General features: G+C 45.0%; 1 protein-coding gene across 1 annotated transcript in view; it reads left to right on the plus strand.

Annotated features, from left to right (window-relative positions):
• LOC135218854 (uncharacterized) overlaps window positions 1-19285 on the plus strand; it is a 473700-nt gene that overhangs the window by 375624 nt on the left and 78791 nt on the right. The gene's annotated exons all lie outside the window — the stretch shown is intronic.

Below are 19285 nucleotides of genomic sequence, written 5' to 3' on the forward strand. Positions count from 1 at the left end.
TTCTGGGCTCAGCTCGTGTCGGCCTATGAAAGTGTACCAGAGAAACAGACAAGATGGGAATAAGGACAAATGAAAACCAGTTGTAAAAGAGATATATATAATATAAGTGAATCCAGGACATTACAGTATACAAACAAAGTACTTAAAGCTAACTTATCCTAAAACAATGACATGATAAAGAAAGCAATCAATATAAAGTACTTAAAAATTAACTTATATTAGACATAGTAATACACAGTAATGTAATGCAAAATAACAAATAATGATTCACTTAATTAAGATATTTACATAATATACAAACACATTGTGTTCTACCCTAGCATAAAAATAACAAAGGGTAGAAACACTGAAGTACATTATATGTACATAGCGTGGATGTCCCTAGCAAAAAAATTAAGGGACAATCCACCAATATGATTCTAGCGGCTAAGGCTAGAGTATCCGAGTAGCATGGCAATAGGGTGAGGCATGTTGGACGAGGTAGGTAGAAAGGAGACCTGGATCTATACTACGACTACTATACAGTATCAGGAGAAACAATGTTTCCCGCTGCTACTGCAGAAAATTTTAAAGATTCCAAGGACTTTAGGTAATGACGTTTAAAGACTGTCGGTGATTTCCATCCAGTATACTTTTTAAGATCCTCAAAGTTCATATGTTGGAAGTAATTAATTGAGGTGGCTACTCCTCTGATGTCATGTGCTTTTGGAAATGAATCAGGATTGGCTTGTTTAATGAAGTAAAGGATCTGTTGTCTGATTCCTTTTACTGATAAAGTACCACCACCTTTTTCTCTCATAAAGAGAGAACCTGAGGATCTTGAGGATGTACGAGATAGAAAGGCTCTTAAAGTTGATACTGGGCAGAGAGAAGGATCTTGCGGAAGTGGGATGACTTTCCAAGGAGCCCACCTTGCAAGGGGATCCTCATTTTTAGCCAAAAAGCTACGATCCGGAGCAAGTAGAACTTCTCCTGAGGGGAGGAATTCACATGACCCGCATCTCTGGATAGAGCCGACAGTTCTGAAATTCTGGCTCCTGAAGCCAGGCTTAATAAGAATAACGTCTTTCTAAGAAGCATTATGAATGTGCAAGACGAGTTGTCAGTATCTGAGGCTAGTTTGAGGACATCATTTAAGACCATGAGGACTGCAGTAGGCCTTTGAGAAGGTCTAAGTCTAGCACAGGCTTTGGGAATGGACGTAAAGTAAGATTCTGTTAGGTCTATCTGGAAACCCAACTGAAAGATTTTCTTCAAAGCCGATTTATGAGTAGTAATAGTGCTAGCTGCTAAGCCTTTTTCAAACAAGGACCTGAAAAAGGATATAGCTAAGTTGACTGTCATGGTTGTAGTGTTTGATTCTTTCAGGAAGGATGCTAATTTCTTAACAGCTGAGTCATATTGTCTAATAGTTGACTCTCTTTTATCTGATTCTAGGAAGAGGATGTTTTGTGGATCAATGTTAGCATCTTTGTTAGCCGCAAACTTCATGAAGTCCATAAAGTTAGGGTCTGAAGAATTCCTGAGGAAGCGAACACAGTCCTCATTTGTACTGATTGCGACAGCTTGGATTGGGAATCCGTTGAGGTCGGAGACCCAATTCCAGAAGCAGGGGATACCAGTTGCTTTTTGGCCAGTCTGGAGCAATCAGAGCTACTAGTCCCTTGAAAGTCCTCAGCTTGCTCAAGACTTTCAAAAGAAGATTCACTGGAGGAAAAACATAAATTTTTCTCCATTGATTCCAATCTAACGACAGGGCGCGTCCGTGGCATAAGCCAGAGGGTCCAGGTTGGGGGCCACATAGCAAGGGAGCTTGTGGTTCGCTTGTGAGGCGAAGAGATCTACTTGGAGACCTGGGACTCTTCGGCATATCCACTGGAATGACCCGTCGTCCAGGGACCATTCTGATTCCAGAGGGACTGACCGGGACAAAGCGTCTACTATCACATTTCTTACCCCCGCCAGGTGAGTGGCGGACAGATGCCATCTGTGGCTTGCCTGCTAGCGCAAAGATAGCTATCATGACATGATTTAATGTTTGGATTTTGGACCCTCCTCTGTTGATGCAATGTACTACCACTGCACTGTCAAAACTAGTCTTAGATGAGACTTCTTCGGGGGAAGGAGTCTCTTCAGGGTAAGAAATACTGCCATTGCTTCCAGGACGTTTATGTGAAGCTGGCGGAACTGAGCTGACCAAGTCCCCTGAACTTGCTTGAATTGAGAATATCCCCCCATCCGAACAGGGAGGCATCCGTGTGAATGGTTAACACTGGAAGGGGATATTGAAGGGGTACTAATTTGGCAAGGTTCTTCACTTTTGTCCATGGACGTAGCTGATTGCGAAGGATCTGTGGAATTATTGACAACTTGTCTCGAGATTTGGCGTTTGCTCTCGATCGCCAAACTCGATTTATATCTTTCAGCCTTGCTTTCAGGAGGATGTCTGTCACTGAGGCAAACTGAAGGGAACCTAGGATTCTTTCCTGGTTTCTCCTTGATGTTTGTTTGCATTTGAGAAATTGTTTCACAGACTTGGCTATTTCTTTCCTTTTGGCAACCGGAATTGACAGATTGTGGGAAGACAAATCCATTGGATTCCTAGCCACTGAAAACGAGACTCTGGAGTAAGTCTGGATTTCGTTTTGTTTATCTGGAACCCAGATTGTTCCAGAAATTGAACTACCTTTTTTGTGGCTTTGAGACATTCCTCGACCGTTGGTGCCCAGATCAACCAATCGTCGAGGTATGCTGCTACCATTATCCCTTGAGTTCTCAACTGTTGAACTAACTACCACTTCTGCTATTTTCGTGAATACCCTGGGGGCTACATTCAGACCGAAGGGCATCACTTTGAATGAGAACGTCTGATTTCCTAGTTTGAAGCCTAGGAATGGACGGAAGTGCCTGGCTATAGGGATATGATAGTATGCGTCTGTAAGATCGATGGAGGATGTGACGGCCCCACGGGGAAGTAAGGTCCGTACCTGCGAGATGGTGAGCATTTTGAACTTGTCGCAACGAATGAAAGAGTTTAGCTTTGACAAGTCTAAGATTACCCTTCTTTTTGTTGAGCCTTTCTTTGGCACGCTGAATAGGCGACCTTTGAAATTTTAGATGCTTGACTCTCGGCAATAGCTCCTTTCTGAAGGAGTCCTCCGCATAATCTGTCAATTCCTTTGATGGTTCCTGATAAAATGATTTGATTGGAGGGGGATCTTTGATCCAACTCCAACCAATCCTTTGGACACGATGCTCTGTGCCCATTTGCTGAACCCCCACCTGTGACGGAAGAGGAACAGCCTCCCTCCTACTGGGAGCCTCACTGTTGTTGGGGGGTTGACCTCCGCGCCCTCCTCTGAATTGTCTTCCTCTTGCAGCTCTCCCTGTGCCACGCTGGCAAAAGTGGCCCCTCGCCCTGCTACCCCTAGAAAACCTATTAAAGGCTGGGTAGGCCTGGCTTTCATACATAGAGTTGAAGGCCGGCGAGACTGCGTAGGAGGTTGACGGTTGAGACTGAGGAGACAACAGGAGGATGGGTTGAGCCTGTTTTGAAGTAGATGGCTGTCCCTGTTGGGTAACTGGGACGGCCTGAACAAACTGCTGTTGCTGCTGTTGCTTCTGGTAAGGCTGGAACCTTCTGCCTGTCTTCTTAAGCTTCTTACCAGCAGCAGGGGCGGTCTCTTGCTTCCTCTTGGAAGAGATGCCCCACCTAGCCCTAAGGCTCTGGTTGAGCCTAGCAGCCTTGTGGTGCACCTCGTTCACAGCGGACTCTGGGAAGAGGTCCGCACCCCACATGCTGGAAGCCAGGAGTCTATTAGGCTCGTGCCTGATAGTGGCCTCCTGCAGAACGTGCTTTCGCCAGTTCCTCCTAGCTTGGAAGAAGTCGAAAGCATCAGCTTGTACTGTCTGGAGCTGAGACTTGGCCAGAATCTTGAATAGCGGTCCTGTGCCATAAGACAGGGCAGCTATTTCTGTGATGACTAGGGAGTTAAGGGACCTCCCAAATCTAGTTCGAGCATCGAACTCAGCCTGAATCAGAGTATCAGGCAGCCTTGGAAGCTTCTCGCCAAACTGGTCCATTGCGCAGTCTGGCTTAAGCTTACCAATCGAGAAAGTGGCAGGCAAGTTCTCCCACAATTCTCCAAAGGCTGGGAAGAGCGGAGAAGTAGACTCAGCTTCCCTCAGCTGTGGCATGGGCTCATCCCTGAGGACTGCCTGAAGAGTCGCTTCCACTATTTTGGTAGCGAACGGAAGAGAAGCCTCCTCCTCCGTCGCGAAAATAGTGAAAGGACTCTTGAAAGCTTGGAGCTTAGTGTTGGTACACTCCCAATCCTCTAGGCAGTGAACCCATTCCCGCTGTGCGTGCTCCCTACTATACAGCACGTTCTCTCGGGAAATCTTGTCCTCTCTAGTGAGAGCAGCCATGGTCAGCCTAGCATACCCAATGAAAGGCTGAGTCAATCCAGGAGGATAGAACTCGAAGTTCTCAATTCTTCGAGTTCCACACTCCGGGACAGAGATCATGCCGTCCTTGAATGGAGCATAAGCGGCCACTCCATGGTTATCCATGGAGAAGGCTGGTAGGGATTCGTATGGAGGTAACTGCAGAATGCCAGTACCTGCTACGGGGGAGCTTGGCTGAGGAACCTGAGAAAGCCCAGCAACACGGTCCTCTTGCTCTCTAACTCTGTTAGAGAGATCCTGAATGGATTGGCCAGACTGATTGATGGTGTTTGACAGCTGCGCAAACATCTGTTCAAACCTGGTCCCGAGGGCGGACATCCTCAAGCCAACCATCTCTCCCACTTGCTGCATCACCACTGCCGAGAAGGTGGTGGGATCAAAGGAGCCTGGTCCCGCCACCCCAACCGGGGTTACCGGAGTGGATGCGGTGGATGCCGGAGAAGGCGTTGGCTCGGCTGGAGCGCGAGCCTTCTCCTTAGAAGCCTTGCTTCTAGAGCTCTTAGAGTACGAAGAGCTCGGCTTTGCCTTCACCGCGTCAGCATAGGAAGTCGTAGACTTCTTAGCTGAAGAAGACGACGACGACGACGACTTAGAAGTCGTCTTGTGGAGGGTCTTCTGTTCTCTCTGTCCCTTCACCTTTGGGGGTACAGAAAGAGCGGGAGAGCGGGCAGGGATCTCAGATCCCGTAAAGCCTTGGAAAGAAGCAGTAGAAAGGACAGGAGAAGAAGATCCAGGAGCGCCCAAGGAAAGACCTTGGGCGCCCGACACACCTACCTCAACCAACAAATCCTCTGCCCCTACCGCCATAGGCTCGATGTTCAGGTCCAAGTTCGCCACATCTGGGACCGGCTCCTGCGTGGAGACGGACCCGAACGCCTGCTGCACCTCCTGCTGTATCAAAGCTATGAGAGGGGCTGCCGAGATGGGGTCAACATAGCCGGTCGACTTGCCACCGGGGAAGATCTGAACGGCCAGCTTCTTGTCGAGAATGTATGGCTGGCCCTATGGAGGAGTAATTTTAGTTTATATTTGACAACATCTACAAAGGTTGTGTGAGATAGAGAGAGAGAGAGAGAGAGATTGGTGGAAGAATGAATGGGAGTGGTTAGATGGCGGTCGGAAGCATGTCTGTTGTGGCGCTCTGTAGGTAGTCAATGGAAGTCTGTTACGAGATTGTAAACAGTGAGGCGTCTGGTCAAGTCAGTGTTGGTTTTGGCAGCAGTTTTCCTTTGGTGTGTCGTTGTTTGGGTGTTATTTGATAGATTTTGGGGTTGTGAAGTTGTTGTGCGTGTGTCTGTCTGGTTGTGGTGAGGTTAAGAAGGTTGGTGGTGCATTTTCGGTGTCTGTTAGTGGTGGTTGGGGCAGGGTTGGTTTTGGCGGGTTGTTGTACTGCTGTAAGTCGTGTGGTTGTCGTGTTTTTTTCAGGCGGTTGGTGTTCATCTGCATTTAGTCGTTGGGTTATTGATTTTTTTGTGGGGTTGTGGGTCCCGGGTGGTTGATTTGTGTTTGGTTGTCGGCGGTGGTTGTGTGTTGCTACCCTATAGCCTATATCCAGTGGACGACAGCACAGCCTAGTCCTAGGTATCAGAAAGCCAGCGGTGAGTACCTGTTTGTGTTTTTTGTTCGGTATGTAGGTATTGGGGCAATTGTCCTGCTGTGTTTTTTAGTGTTAAGTGGAAAGTGTGATTGAGGGTGGGTTTGATAGCCAGACAGGTTAAGTTTATGTGGGGAGGTTACTTGTTTTTGTGATCCCGCCACATTATTTTTTTGGCGCCCGAACAAGGACTGCTGGTGTGGCAGCTGCAGGACAATTGGTCTAGGCTAGTGTGTATGAGTGGTGAGAAAGTTTGTGATGGAAGGATTGAGTGAGGTGGAGAGGCTGAAGGAGGAGTTGAGGTTGGAGAGGGAAGTAAGAGGACAATTAGAAGTGGATAATGAGAGGTTAAAAGGTAGTGTGTGAGGAGCTGAAGAGCGAGTTAGAGGAAATGAGAGGAATGCTAAGGAGTGCAAAAGTGGAAATGAAAGAAGAAGTGAAAGGAGCAGAAGAAAGAATGGTTGAGAAAATGGATGAAAAATTCTTAGGGATGATGAATGCAGTGCAGGAGATGATGAAGGGGTTCATGGGAGAGGGAGCTGTAGGGGATAGGCCTACTGGGTCTTGTGATAGGCCAGAAGTGGTAAAGACAGTGGAAGAGCGAGGGGATGAAACTACGAGTGACGAAGGTGACTTGTTTGTGGTAGGTAAAGGGAAGAAGGGAAAGAGACAGAATAAGGATAAACCTGAGGACAAAGAATAAGAAGGGGAAGGGGGCTGAGGAAAAGAAGACGACTAAGGGAAAGAAGGTTACGAAGGGTGACGGACAGGATGAGGACTGGGACTGAATACATTGGGGAAAGGGCTGAGAGTGATTTAGATAGCGGTGAGTGGAAACAGGTGGGTAGAAAGAAGGGTAAGAAGAGCGTAATGAGGAGCATGGATGTTAGTATGGAAGTTGATTCACTGTATTCGGACGAGGTTAAGAGGGATCAGAATGGTGGTAGCGAAAGTGAGAGTGAGCGGGTGAAGTACGAAAGGCTGTATATATGAGAGAGCTACTAGATGTGCACAATACGAGGAATATGGTAGTAGGGACATAGGGATTTTTTTAAGGAAATATGAGAGGTATTGTGAGGCAAAGTATGGGGATAATAAGAGAGTCTGGGCAAGAGAGTTGGGTGGCTTTTTGACGGGATTTTTGTTGAACATGTATGGGGTAATGATGAGTGTAGGGAATGTTGCCGTATGAGAGTGTGAAAGCCAGGATTGTGGAACAGGCGAAGAGGATAAGGAGTAGTGTTAGATATAGGAGAAAACATGGTTTTGATGAGGTAAGAATGAATGTTGTGAGTCGTTGTCGAATGTATGTGTGCAGGTTTGGAAACATTGGCCAGGAAAAAGTTTGGGGACGAAGGGATAAATGAGTGTAAAGAGTTAGTGAGGAAGTTGTTGGCGACTGTGCCTGAGAGTGTGTATGAGTTTGTAAATCTGAAACGTAAGGAGAAAATGCGATGGACGAATGAAAGGTTGTCGTGGAACGACATTTTGGAAATAGTAGAGGATTATGAGTTGGATAGGTGTATGAAAGAGAGTAGAAGTGTTAGTATTAGGACTGAAGTGGCTGATGTTATACCAGAGTTTAAGAGCTATAGGGAGGCAGTTTTGGAAGGGCCAAGGCGAATGGCAGAGCGAGTGGTTGATAGGAGCGTTAGAGCCAGTAACGTAAGTATGGTTAGCCCTAAGAGAGATCGGAGTGCAAGCGTTGGAAGATTTAGGGTCGGTTAGTCGTGAACGAGAGCAGCAATGTTACAGATGTGGAAAGCTAGGGCACAGGAAGAATGAATGTCGGTGGGCGTTGGGAGCTTGCTTCGGGTGTGGGCAAACAGGGCATTTGGTGAGCGAGTGTAAGAAAGATAGGGATGTTAAGTGTTACAGGTGTGGGCAAGTAGGGCATATAGCAAGTGGATGTCGAGGTACTCGTGTGACTGAGGTTTGCGGTATTGCGGGAAGAAATGGCATTATGCTAGGATGTGTAAGGAACAGCGGGCAAAATGTGTTGAATGTGGAATGGAAGGTCATGTGGCGAGTATGTGTGTAGGCAAAAGAGGATGAGTCAGGTTGGGAGTTCGGGAAAACTAGGTACAAAGGGGATTCAGTTGGGTGGGTCTGGTGTGCAGTCAGTAAGAGTGATGCATGTGCGTGAAGGATTGTTGCATGAAAAAGGGTTTGGAGGAAGAGCTCATGAATGTATGAGTGTAAAAGTGAGGTGCAAAGGGGTGTGTTTGGTTGCTTTGATTGATACTGGGTGCAGTGTCAGTGTTCTTTTTAAGAATGGATGTGACAAGTTTTGCTGAGTGAGTGTGAAATTAGGAAATGTTAAAGGGGAGGTACGAGGAATAGGAAATTTGGGTATGCCTGTGGTGGGAATGTTGCGTGAAAATGTAGAAATCGAAGGGGTAGTGATGGATGAAGTGACTTTTGTGTGATCGAGGGAAGGAGTGATAAGTATGATATGTTGTTAGGATACAGGTTCCTGAAGAAGTGTGGATGGTGGTCATCCGAGCAGGAATATGATTGAGTTTGCATAGGAAGGGGAATGTACATGGAGAGTTGTGTACTTGGATGGGGATGGAGGAGTAAGCAGTAAATATGGAAGGGAGTGCCGTTGGTTGCGAAAGAGAGTGTAAAAGTGCCGCGAGAAGTTGGAGAAGTTGTTAGTGTGAAAGTTGCGTGGCCCGATAGTCTTGGGATTGTCAAAGGTGACAAGTGTGCATATGTGGTTGAGGGTGGTGGATGCGAACAAGTTGGTAAGAGCGAGTGTGCATGTGTACGACGGGATTTTGGATATGGAGAATCCTCGGGTTTTTGTGGCCTCATGCCGAGTGTTAGGAAAAAGCGAGTGCGGGGTATACGTGAAGGTGATTGTGTGGGGTTGTTGTATACGTTGGTGGATGTGGACGACGAAAGATATGTTAGGGTGCGGCAGGTGATGACAGGTAGCATGAAAGAAGTGATGAGTGGGAAGTATGATGAGTTGAGAGAAAGAATTGGGGTGAATGAAAATGTTGGTGATGACGGGGATGATGCAGAGATGTTGTGGGGATAGGGCGGGGTGCGTTGAGTCGGGGTGATGAGGATTTCAGGGGATCTAAGCTCCAGAGTTCAGATAGTTTTGAATGACGATACCCCCATATATCAGCGTCCCCAAGACACTTTTCTGCGCCTATGCCCGAGAGATTGAGGAACAGTGTGAGGAACTTGAGAGAGTGGGAGTGATCGAGAGGAGCGAGAGTGCTGGAATAGTCCCATAGTCCCAGTACGCAAGACAGATGGGAGTTTGAGGATGTGTGTGGATTACAGGAAGGTGAATGAAGTGACTGTGAAGGAGCGATTCCCGATGAATGTGGTGTCTGATTGTGTGTATAAGATGCATGGGATGAGAGTGTTCACAAAATTGGATTTGGTAAGGGGCTATTACCAGATGCCTCTTGAGGAAGGGAAGGGGCAGGCATGTTACGGGCTTTTTTCGAGTGGTAGCTGCCACTATCAATTCAAGAGGTTAAGCTTTGGATTGGCTAATGCGCCTGCTGCCTTCCAGAGGGCGATGAATGTAGTTTTGGCTGGTTTTGATAGAAGGAGGTGACTGTGTTTATAGATGACGTTTTGATTGCAAGTGAGACTGTTGAGGAGAATGTGGAACTGCTTGAGAAGGTGTTAGAACGGTTGGAAGAGGTTGGAGTGAAAGTGAAGCTGGAGAAGTGTACGTGGTTGGCTGGGGAAGTGGAATTTTCTTGGTCATAAGGTGAGTGCGAGTGGTGTAAGGAAGAGTGAAAAGTTTGTGGAAAAAGTAAAGGAGTTTCCACGTCCCGGACGTCGAGGGAGTTAAAGGGTTTTTTGGGTTTGATTGAGTTCGGGAGAAGTTTCGTTAGGGATTGTTCGGGTATAGGGAAGCCGTTGACTGAATGGACCGGGAAGAAAAATTGTACTAAGCTGAGGTGGGATGAGCGAATGGTGGGAGCATTTGAGAGATTGAAAGAGGAGGCTGCTAGGGACGTCACCTTGGCTTTTCCGGACTACAGTGAGGATGCCAGTAAGCTTGAGTTGTATGCTGATGCTAGTAAGTTTAGTATGGGAGGATGCTTGGTGCAGATGCAAGAGGTGAATGGGGAGGGACATTGAGAGTGATTGCGTATGTGAGTAAAGCTTTTAATAAAGCAGAGCTTAAGTATTCGGTGGTTGAGAAGGAGCTTGCGGCAATAAGGTTTTGTGTGAAAGCGTTGAAAGTGTTTTTGTATGGGGTAAAATTTGTCATAAGGACAGATCATCGGCCGTTAGTTTATATGATCAAGAAGGAAAGTGTGAATGCTAGGATTGCGAGGATAATTGAGGATTTGAGTGAGTTTGATTTAGCTTAGAATATGTGCCGGGGAGTAAAATGTGATTGCTGATACGATGTCTAGGATGCATGGTAAGGACAGTGGTGTTGTGAAAAGTGACTGGGATCCGAATATGGTACCTGAGGGGTTGGTTGTAAAAGAGAGGTTTGAAGGGAATGACAGAATGTGTGAATGTTTGTTTTCAGCATTGAAAAACTTGGAAGGTAAGGGTCTGGTTGAAGAGGTACCCGGTAGTGTGAATGAGTTTGTGCGAGTTGAAGTTGATGAGTGATGTGCAGAAGGAAGTGGCATGTGCGGAGGAACAAGGTGGGGGCGAGAGAAGTTGTATGAATTGTTGTCAGCAGTAAGCGGAGTTGTTTGGAATAAAAGTGTTGTTGTATTTTGGATGGGACAGACCGGTTGAATATCGAGGAAGGGTGAGGTACTGGTAATAAACGTGGGGTTTTGATGATTCAGTGCGGGGAACGTGGTTGTAATTGGTTGGTTACAAAAGGGACTGTGAAGGGGATCTGAGTCAGAATTGTGGAAATGGGGAGTTAGCTGAGGATGAATGTGATGAGGAGGATTGTGATGTGGATAACCAGGTGAACGTGGTAGTGTAATGTGTATGCATGGGACTCGAGGGAAAATGGTGACGTTTGTCCTCCAAGTAAATGATAGTGAGTATTGTAGTTTGGTTGACAGCCGGGGCACAATGTTTCCTTGGTTGGGGAGTTGGGTCAGTGGTGAGTGAACTTGGAAGATGTGATTTAGGGAAGTGGAAAGGCAGTCTACAAAGTGTTGAGAATTTTTTAAACACATGGGTTAGGACAAGGAAGTGTTTTAGTATGGAAGAGGTACGGTTAAAGGTTAGGTTGGGAGATCTTGAGGTAATGCATAACTTTATAGTTATAGGAGAAAATGATATGCCATCTTGTTTTTTATTAGGGATAGATTTTTGAGGATCCACGATATAGACGTAGATGTAGGAAATGGAATTCTTAGAAAGGGGGGCAGGCAAGTAGCTAGGATTCAAGATGGTAATGTGTTTGTAGCAAACTTGTGGGTATGATTGATATTGCTAGGAGTGAGAATGATCTGTTGAGTGAGGAAGAGATTGAGGAAATGCAAAATAAGTGCCTGAAGATAAGTGTGTTGCGACAATGTGTTTTGGGAGGAGTGGTGTGGAAGACTGGCCATGTGAGTTGGATGTATATAAGAGGGTTGCTAAAACGTTTTGTGGTGTGCAAAAACATAGTGTACTTTTTGCATCAGGAAGGGGTGTATGACAAGGAAGTGTATGTGCCAGTGTTTTCTGTTGAGTCAGCTGTGAGTATGTGTTTGTTGGTGCATGATCGGTTTGGGCATATGGGAAAAAATAAGTTGTGGGAATGCATGAGAGAGATTGTATGCTCCTGGGTTGAGTAAGATTTGTGTGGATGTGGCTGTCACGTGTGAAGACTGTCAGAGGGGAAAGTATCAGAGTGTGCATGCAAGTCCACCTGTGTTGCGATTGCAGATGAAAGAGCCGTTTGAAATGCTTGTGATTGATTGTGTTTCTTTGCCCAGGACTGCGAAAGGACACGTGGGGATGATTGTGATGGTGGATCACATGAGTAAATTTGCTTATGTGGTTCCCATCAAAGATAAGAGGAGTGAAACTGTTGCACGAATGGTGGTCAAGTGATGTTGCCCATGTGTGTGTGTAAGCCGGCAAAAATGTTGAGTGATAATGGACCTGAGTTTGTGGGATGGGAATTTGAAGAAATGTTGAAGGAATGGGGTATTGTGCATGTGTATTCTACTCCGTATATGCCCAGTGCAAATGGGTTGGCTGAAAGGACTGTTAGGACGATGACTGAGATTTTGCGAATGATGAGTAAGAGCGACAAGGATTGGGATATGTATGTAGGACGTGCAGTTTGGGTATATAATGCCACACTGCAGAAGAGTATAGGTATGTCTCCTTGTAAATAGTGTTGAATTTTGAAAGGATTGTCAGGACCGCGGTTGGGTCTGTCAGAAGGTGATCGGGATTTGTGGAAGAAAGCGAGTGAAAGGTTTGAGTTTTAAGATTTGGGGATAAGGTGTTTGAAAGAAAGGTGGTTGATGGGAAGAATGAATGTGAATAAAGTAAGGGAGAAATTTGAAGGGCCTTTTTGAGATTTTGGAAGTGGGACCGAGTGGATTGAGTTATGTTTTTGGGGAAATTGCGAGTAGGTGGGGGACTGGATGAGGTTAGGGCACACCATAACCAGCTCCGTAAGTGGAGGGAAGTACCACACTGTTCGGGAGAATGCGATGAGTGAGTGGTTGAGGGTGAATAAGTATGAGCCGACTGTTGGTGAACAAATTGGTCTGGGAGATCGACAGTTGGTGTTGGTTGAGTATGGAAGAAAACAGAAGAGTGTGGAGAGAGGAAGTGGAAGGGAAAAGCCGTGAACGGCATGGTAAAGTTGGTGGTGGTAGGGTGCAAACGGTTGATAAAGCGTGTGCTACGGATGACTTTGGGGGAATGAATGATACTTGTGGTGTATGTGGGTTTGAGTTGACAGGGACAAGTAAGACTTCAGAGAAGGAAACTGAATAGTGAGGAGGTGGTTGATAGGATGGATAAGTCTTTGCAGGAGTTTGACAGAAGTATGGATGAAACTGAGTGGTTTGGTGGCCGAAATAGGGGAGATGTTGGAACCAGAGTTGGAAGACATCGGTGAAGTAGTGAATGGAATTTGGGAGGATGGTAGTGAGGGAGATAACTGGGAGTTTGAAAAGATAAAAGTGGTTATTGGGAAGAAGTGAATGGCAATGGAACTGAAAGAGTGTATGATGGTCCTCAAACAAGATCCAGGGGACCTGCATCTGAGCATCCTTGGGTGTTGCGAAAGGCAATTTAGTGTGGATGTTGTGAGTGTAAGGAGATGTTGTCAAATGTAATGGGGGAGGTAATATGGAGGAGTAATTTTAGTTTATATTTGACAACATCTACAAAGGTTGTGTGAGATAGAGAGAGAGAGAGAGAGAGATTGTGGAAGAATGAATGGGAGTGGTTAGATGGCGGTCGGAAGCATGTCTGTTGTGGCGCTCTGTAGGTAGTCAATGGAAGTCTGTTACGAGAGTGTAAACAGTGAGGCGTCTGGTCAAGTCAGTGTTGGTTTTGGCAGCAGTTTTCCTTTGGTGTGTCGTTGTTTGGGTGTATTTGATAGATTTTGGGGTTGTGAAGTTGTTGTGCGTGTGTCTGTCTGGTTGTGGTGAGGTTAAGAAGGTTGGTGGTGCATTTTTCGGTGTCTGTTAGTGGTGGTTGGGCAGGGGCAGGGTTGGTTTTGGGCGGTGGGTTGTTTGTACTGTCTGTAAGTCGTGTGGTTGTCGTGTTTTTTCAGGCGGTTGGTGTTCATCTGCATTTAGTCGTTGGGTTATTGAGTTTTTGTGGGGTTGTGGGGTCCCGGGTGGTTGATTTGTGTTTGGTTGTCGGCGGTGGTTGTGTGTTGGCTACCCTATAGCCTATATCCAGTGGACGACAGCACAGCCTAGTCCTAGGTATCAGAAGCCAGCGGTGAGTACCTGTTTGTGTTTTTTGTTCGGTATGTAGGTATTGGGGCAATTGTCCTGCTGTGTTTTTTAGTGTTAAGTGGAAAGTGTGATTGAGGGTGGGTTTGATAGCCAGACAGGTTAAGTTTATGTGGGGAGGTTACTTGTTTTGTGATCCCGCCACAGCCCTTGGCGGCGTTCTTCCCGAAGCCGCCCACCCAAGCCTTCAGGGTTGCCAAGGCGACTTCCTTCACGGCGGCAGCCTGAAAGAGAAGGCGAAATGAAGCTTCTAGCGGCGGAGACAGGGTTGAACAAGCTTAAAACTAAATGTTATTAGTGATACGACCAAGAAGTCTAAGAGTAGACTTACACCCAACAGCTGACTAACAAGGTCGTAGCATATGGTGCAGGCTTCTGGGTGCCAGACGATCAGACCATTGTGGGTAGTGGCACACGGGGCGTGAGTCCTACACTCCTCATGGGCGCAGGGGTCGTAGAGAGTCGCGTTGCACCCCAGGACCTGACAGTTGGTAGCCTGTAAGTGGAGAGATACATAAGTATCAGGTGCACACTTACAGCCTAACAATTGCTCCGCTGCATGCCGGAGCGTGAAAGTTAGATTAAACCAGAGCCCCGCCATAATACGTGTGGTAACTAGGCGGTTGGAGTTGTCTAAGGCTACGCCGGAGACAGGAGAAAGATTCCAACCAGGTGTGGTGGGGAGCCATGAAACCACGACGGAGAACGACGGAGATGGTACAAATAAATAAATTAAAACTAAAATTCACCGTAAAATTAGGGTATATCCTTATATATATAACGAAGTATAAATTTTTTCCGTCTACTAGAAGAGTGCCCGGGTAAGGAGCGAGCTCTCCTCCGGTAGGGGAAAAAAGGATATAGTAGGCAAGCAACAGACCACTAGAAATGACCACCCGCCCGCTGGCGGAGCCAAGACGAAACTATAACCAAACAAAAGGGGCCCCGGCTTCATCAGAGGCTCCGTTCATTACAGTAGGGGAAGGGTGGGACTGAGCAATAGGTGGGGGGTCCCGGCGTAACGCGGCGGGAGAGAGAGAGAGGGGGGGGTGGCCTACCCCTCCCCGTCCCTACAGCTACCCGCTCGGTGACCCGGTACCCGAGACAAGTGGTCGCCCTGTAACCCAGCTGTGGAGGAGCTCCTGGCATCCTCAGAGAGAGAGGGAGGAAGGCTGCTGTGGTTGTCATGGCAACCATGGAGTCCCCCAGACCCCTCCCTATACCTGGTAGGGAGGGAAGGGGAAGGGTAAGGTGCTATGGGACACGTGATCGAGGTGGTCTAAGCCGCGATAGCAACACAACCATGGAGGGGCCACGTGAACCAGACTGTACCAACACATGGTACATGCACCTAGGCTAGCCTAACACCCTAAATAACACTGATAATACATCGTAAAGGGGGAAAAGACACTTTTAGTAAAAGAGAAAGAAGCCCAGGAGGAGGCAAGCTGTTCCGAGGAACAGTTGACTACTCGGAGCCAGCGGTAGCCGATGAAGAGCAAGAGCCGGGATGGCTGGGCCAGAAACACGGTATAGCCTAAATACCAAACTAAGAGAAAAAAAAAAAAAAAAAAAAAAAAAAAAAAAAAAAAAATGGTAAAAGGGCTGTCCTAGCTATAAAAACGATGTAATAAACGATGAACGTAATATAGTAAGCCCATAAGTATAAGATGTCCCAGTATGGGAGACCGGGAAATCTTAACACGAGGCGGCATGCCGCCGCCACGAGTCAACCGGGAGACCGTATATGACCTATTAAGAAGGAAAATACTGGTCCCTGGAAGACTAAACACAGTAAAATACAGGTAGTCGTCTACTTACGACGGCATTAGGTTCTGGCAGAGCTGTTGTAAATTGATCTTGTCATAAGTCGACGAACCCCATAGCCTATGTACATGTATTCTATACCTATGAACCACATAGCCTATGTACATGTATTCTGTACCTACCGCATACTATCTATCATATATTATATCCAAAGTATGCACTGCATACTGTCTTTCTTTCAGCATATTGAGTAAATTGAATCATGTTTGTGCTGTCTTTTTATCCTTTTTACCATACTCAAACACATGCGTGTACATGTACGTATTTGTTCGTTTGCATTTTCATTGACCAAACTTACTAGCCTACATACATTTTATATCATCCCAAAAATGTGCATGTATAGTACCTATTATTACGTTTAGCATATGAAATCTTATCATGCTCGAACTCCTTGATTAATACTTACTTTTATTACTGTATTTAACATTTTTAATGTAGGCATTCAGACCATCTGTCTGGTCTGTTTACATTTTCTTATTCGCCATTTGCATTGACAATCGGCTACACGTATTATATAATACTTTTATTTATTTATAGGTTTGAATTAAATGCATAATTGTTATTATATTTGATGATTTTATTTGCAAAACAGAAATACAAAATTAATTACAAAAATACGAATTTTACCATTTTCGAACAAAATTTTACTTCTGAAAATATAAAACAAAACATCGTCTGCTGTTTTTCTCGAGCGACCGTTTGTATGTTTCCGCCAAACGTCTATGTACGTACGTAGTAATACACAAAGTTTTATTTAACAGTATGTAAATTATTTTTTGTTTATAAATTTCAGGCAAACTACAGTAATGCATAGATAGAATTGATTACAGTACATCACATGAACATACAGAAAAAATAAAAATTACGAAACATTTGAAATTTGAAAAAAAAGAAGAAGAAATTAATTGTCTGCTGGTGGATGGCTGGGGATCGTCCAGGTCATCCGATTCCGTGGTAGTACTACTGGTAGTGGGGACAGGGGTAGACTGAGATGTTGGTTTAACATAAACATGCTTAGTTTGTTTGAATGGTCCGTTTTTTTCTTCTCTTCATAAATTTCTCGGAGATGAGTGCGCGTGCGTAGCGGGGAAAAACTATCGTACGCGCGCTCGACGTATTTTTAGCCAAATATAAAATTAAATATTATATATTATTATATTGTCGTAGCTGTCGTAATTCGGTCTGTCATAAGTTGCATAGTTCGTAAGTAGACGACTACCTGTACTACTTATGAGGCACTTAACTTAGCCGATGCGATAGCTGCACGTTCCATCGTAAAGACGAGGTAGAATTACGAAAAACACAACACGAGAGAAAAAAGCATTCAAGCGTTGCAAACCTAATGATTAAGGATGACCGCTAGGGGCGCTGCTGTCCGTGGCGTCAGTAGTAGTAGTAGTAGTAGCGGCCGCATCACCCTTTCGTATCAGCTCTCTCTGGTGGGATTTTATGTTAGAAGGTCTAAATGGTGAATGACTCGTGGTAGTGATCCCACTCGCCTATATTCCCATACCGACACTTCTTTTATAGAGAGCGAGTCAGTTTTTTACTGACATTTTTTTTTAATTAATTTTGTTTTTCTCTGTAATATTTTAGATTAATTTTTGCCTAGAAAGAATGATATTAAGGATACTTTCATAGGGCGACACGAGCCAATCACCCAGAAATAGATTTTTCCTACGTCAAAATCCTTTTTTGGTATTCTGCTTTGTGTTGTTAATGGTACTGCACCTAGGGTAGGGGCAACGTCTGTGCTTGACTAGTGCTTGGTGAATTCCTCGCTGTAAGCCCCTCTATGAAGTATGTGACCCTTGGTCTGACACAACACCTCTACTAGTTGAAATGAGCTGCACCAGAGGCAGTATTCAATGCTATAGCTCTCTTAACAGGTAAGGAAACAACAGGCCTATGTTAATACTAGCACATTTTTCTATTTACATGGTTATTATCAATTATAAATTGCAGTAGATTTTCATCCATGAAATCCCACCTCTCAACAATGCGGGGGAATCAGGTATGTAATTACTTGGCAAGTACATAAAAAATATTTATAATAAAATGAGATTTTATTTTTTTATACTTACCAAGTAATGACAGAATGGGAGCCACCTCCACCCCTCTCATGATGAAGGGACATAAATAAATTGAGCTCGTGTAGTACATTGTGTACCTATTCCCCTGGTAGTGGTGGGATACCGGCCTACACCAAAATGAAAGAATTGCTATTCCAATTTTCAAAATTTTAGCTACCAGTTACTTAGAAATTCTTAGCTGTGTAAGTTACTTTGTAAGTTTAAATAAAATCTCATTACAGTGGTACCTCGAGATATGAAAATTAATCCGTTCCGAGGCGGCCTTTGTATAATGAGTTTTTAGTATCTTGGAACACATTTTACATGTAAAATGGTAAATCCGTTCCAAGCCCTCCAAAAACACCCCATTAAATTCATAATAAAGCTAATGACCTATAAACAATGAAATACTACAACAATTTGGACCATTCAATACCTAAATAAGACTAAAAATACAAACCTGTAAATAAAGTGTATATTAGTGTACAAGAAATATTATTATGTAAACGTAAAATGTGGAAGCTTACGTTTCGAGTGAGGCATCTCCGAAAGTGGCGGCAGAGGAGGAGGAGGACAAACGGCAGATAACGTACGTACACTTAACTTTACGAAAACACATAAAAAAATTTAAGGAAAACTATAAAACTAAAATTTACGAAACACATTACAAAACTAGTAACACTTAACTCACAAAAATCTAAAAATTAAATTTTTTTTTCTTTTTTACATTTTAACTTCTTCTTTTAAACTTTTACGTAGGTTTTTTTTTTTTTTTAACAGAATTTCAACTTCATCACCACTTTTCAACATTCTGTTTTTCATCACTTGGTTTTTCCTTTTTGCTTTCAACTTTCTGTTTTTTATCACTTGGTTCTTCCTTTTTGCTTACTCCTGCTAATGCTGAAGGCCTCTTTAAAAAATAACAATCCAAGGAAGATTGCTTCTGCCTACTTTTCACAATGTTCCTGAAACGACTCAGGCAAAAACGTCATTGAACTGCGCAAGCATACGACCTGTGTGAGCCTTTTCGGGGTGTCTTTTTTCGATAAACGATTGTACTTTATGAAAAGCGGCTAAGACATCCTTAATTTCTGCCGTTGTCATCACCGCTGCTAGAGAACTCCTCTTGAACAACGTTATGTTGCATGGCCTCCAACTCCTTCAGGTCATCCGTCGTAAGCTCCTCTTGGTGCTCCTCGAGAAGGTCGTTGATGTCGTCCTCGTCGACGACCAGCCCCATGGACTTGCCGAGTGCAACGATCTCGTCAAGATCTGGTTGGGAAACAGTTTTGGGATCGTCAACTGTTTCGGACTCAGCAGCACCAGCTTCGCCCACGTGGAATCCCTCGAAGTTTCGGGCAGATACGGCATCAGGCCAGAGTTTCCTCCACGAGGAATTCAAGGTTCGCCTCGAAACCTCCTGCCAAGCTTGGTCGATGAGT

Source organism: Macrobrachium nipponense, chromosome 1 (assembly GCF_015104395.2).
Source record: "Macrobrachium nipponense isolate FS-2020 chromosome 1, ASM1510439v2, whole genome shotgun sequence".
NCBI lineage: Eukaryota > Metazoa > Arthropoda > Malacostraca > Decapoda > Palaemonidae > Macrobrachium > Macrobrachium nipponense.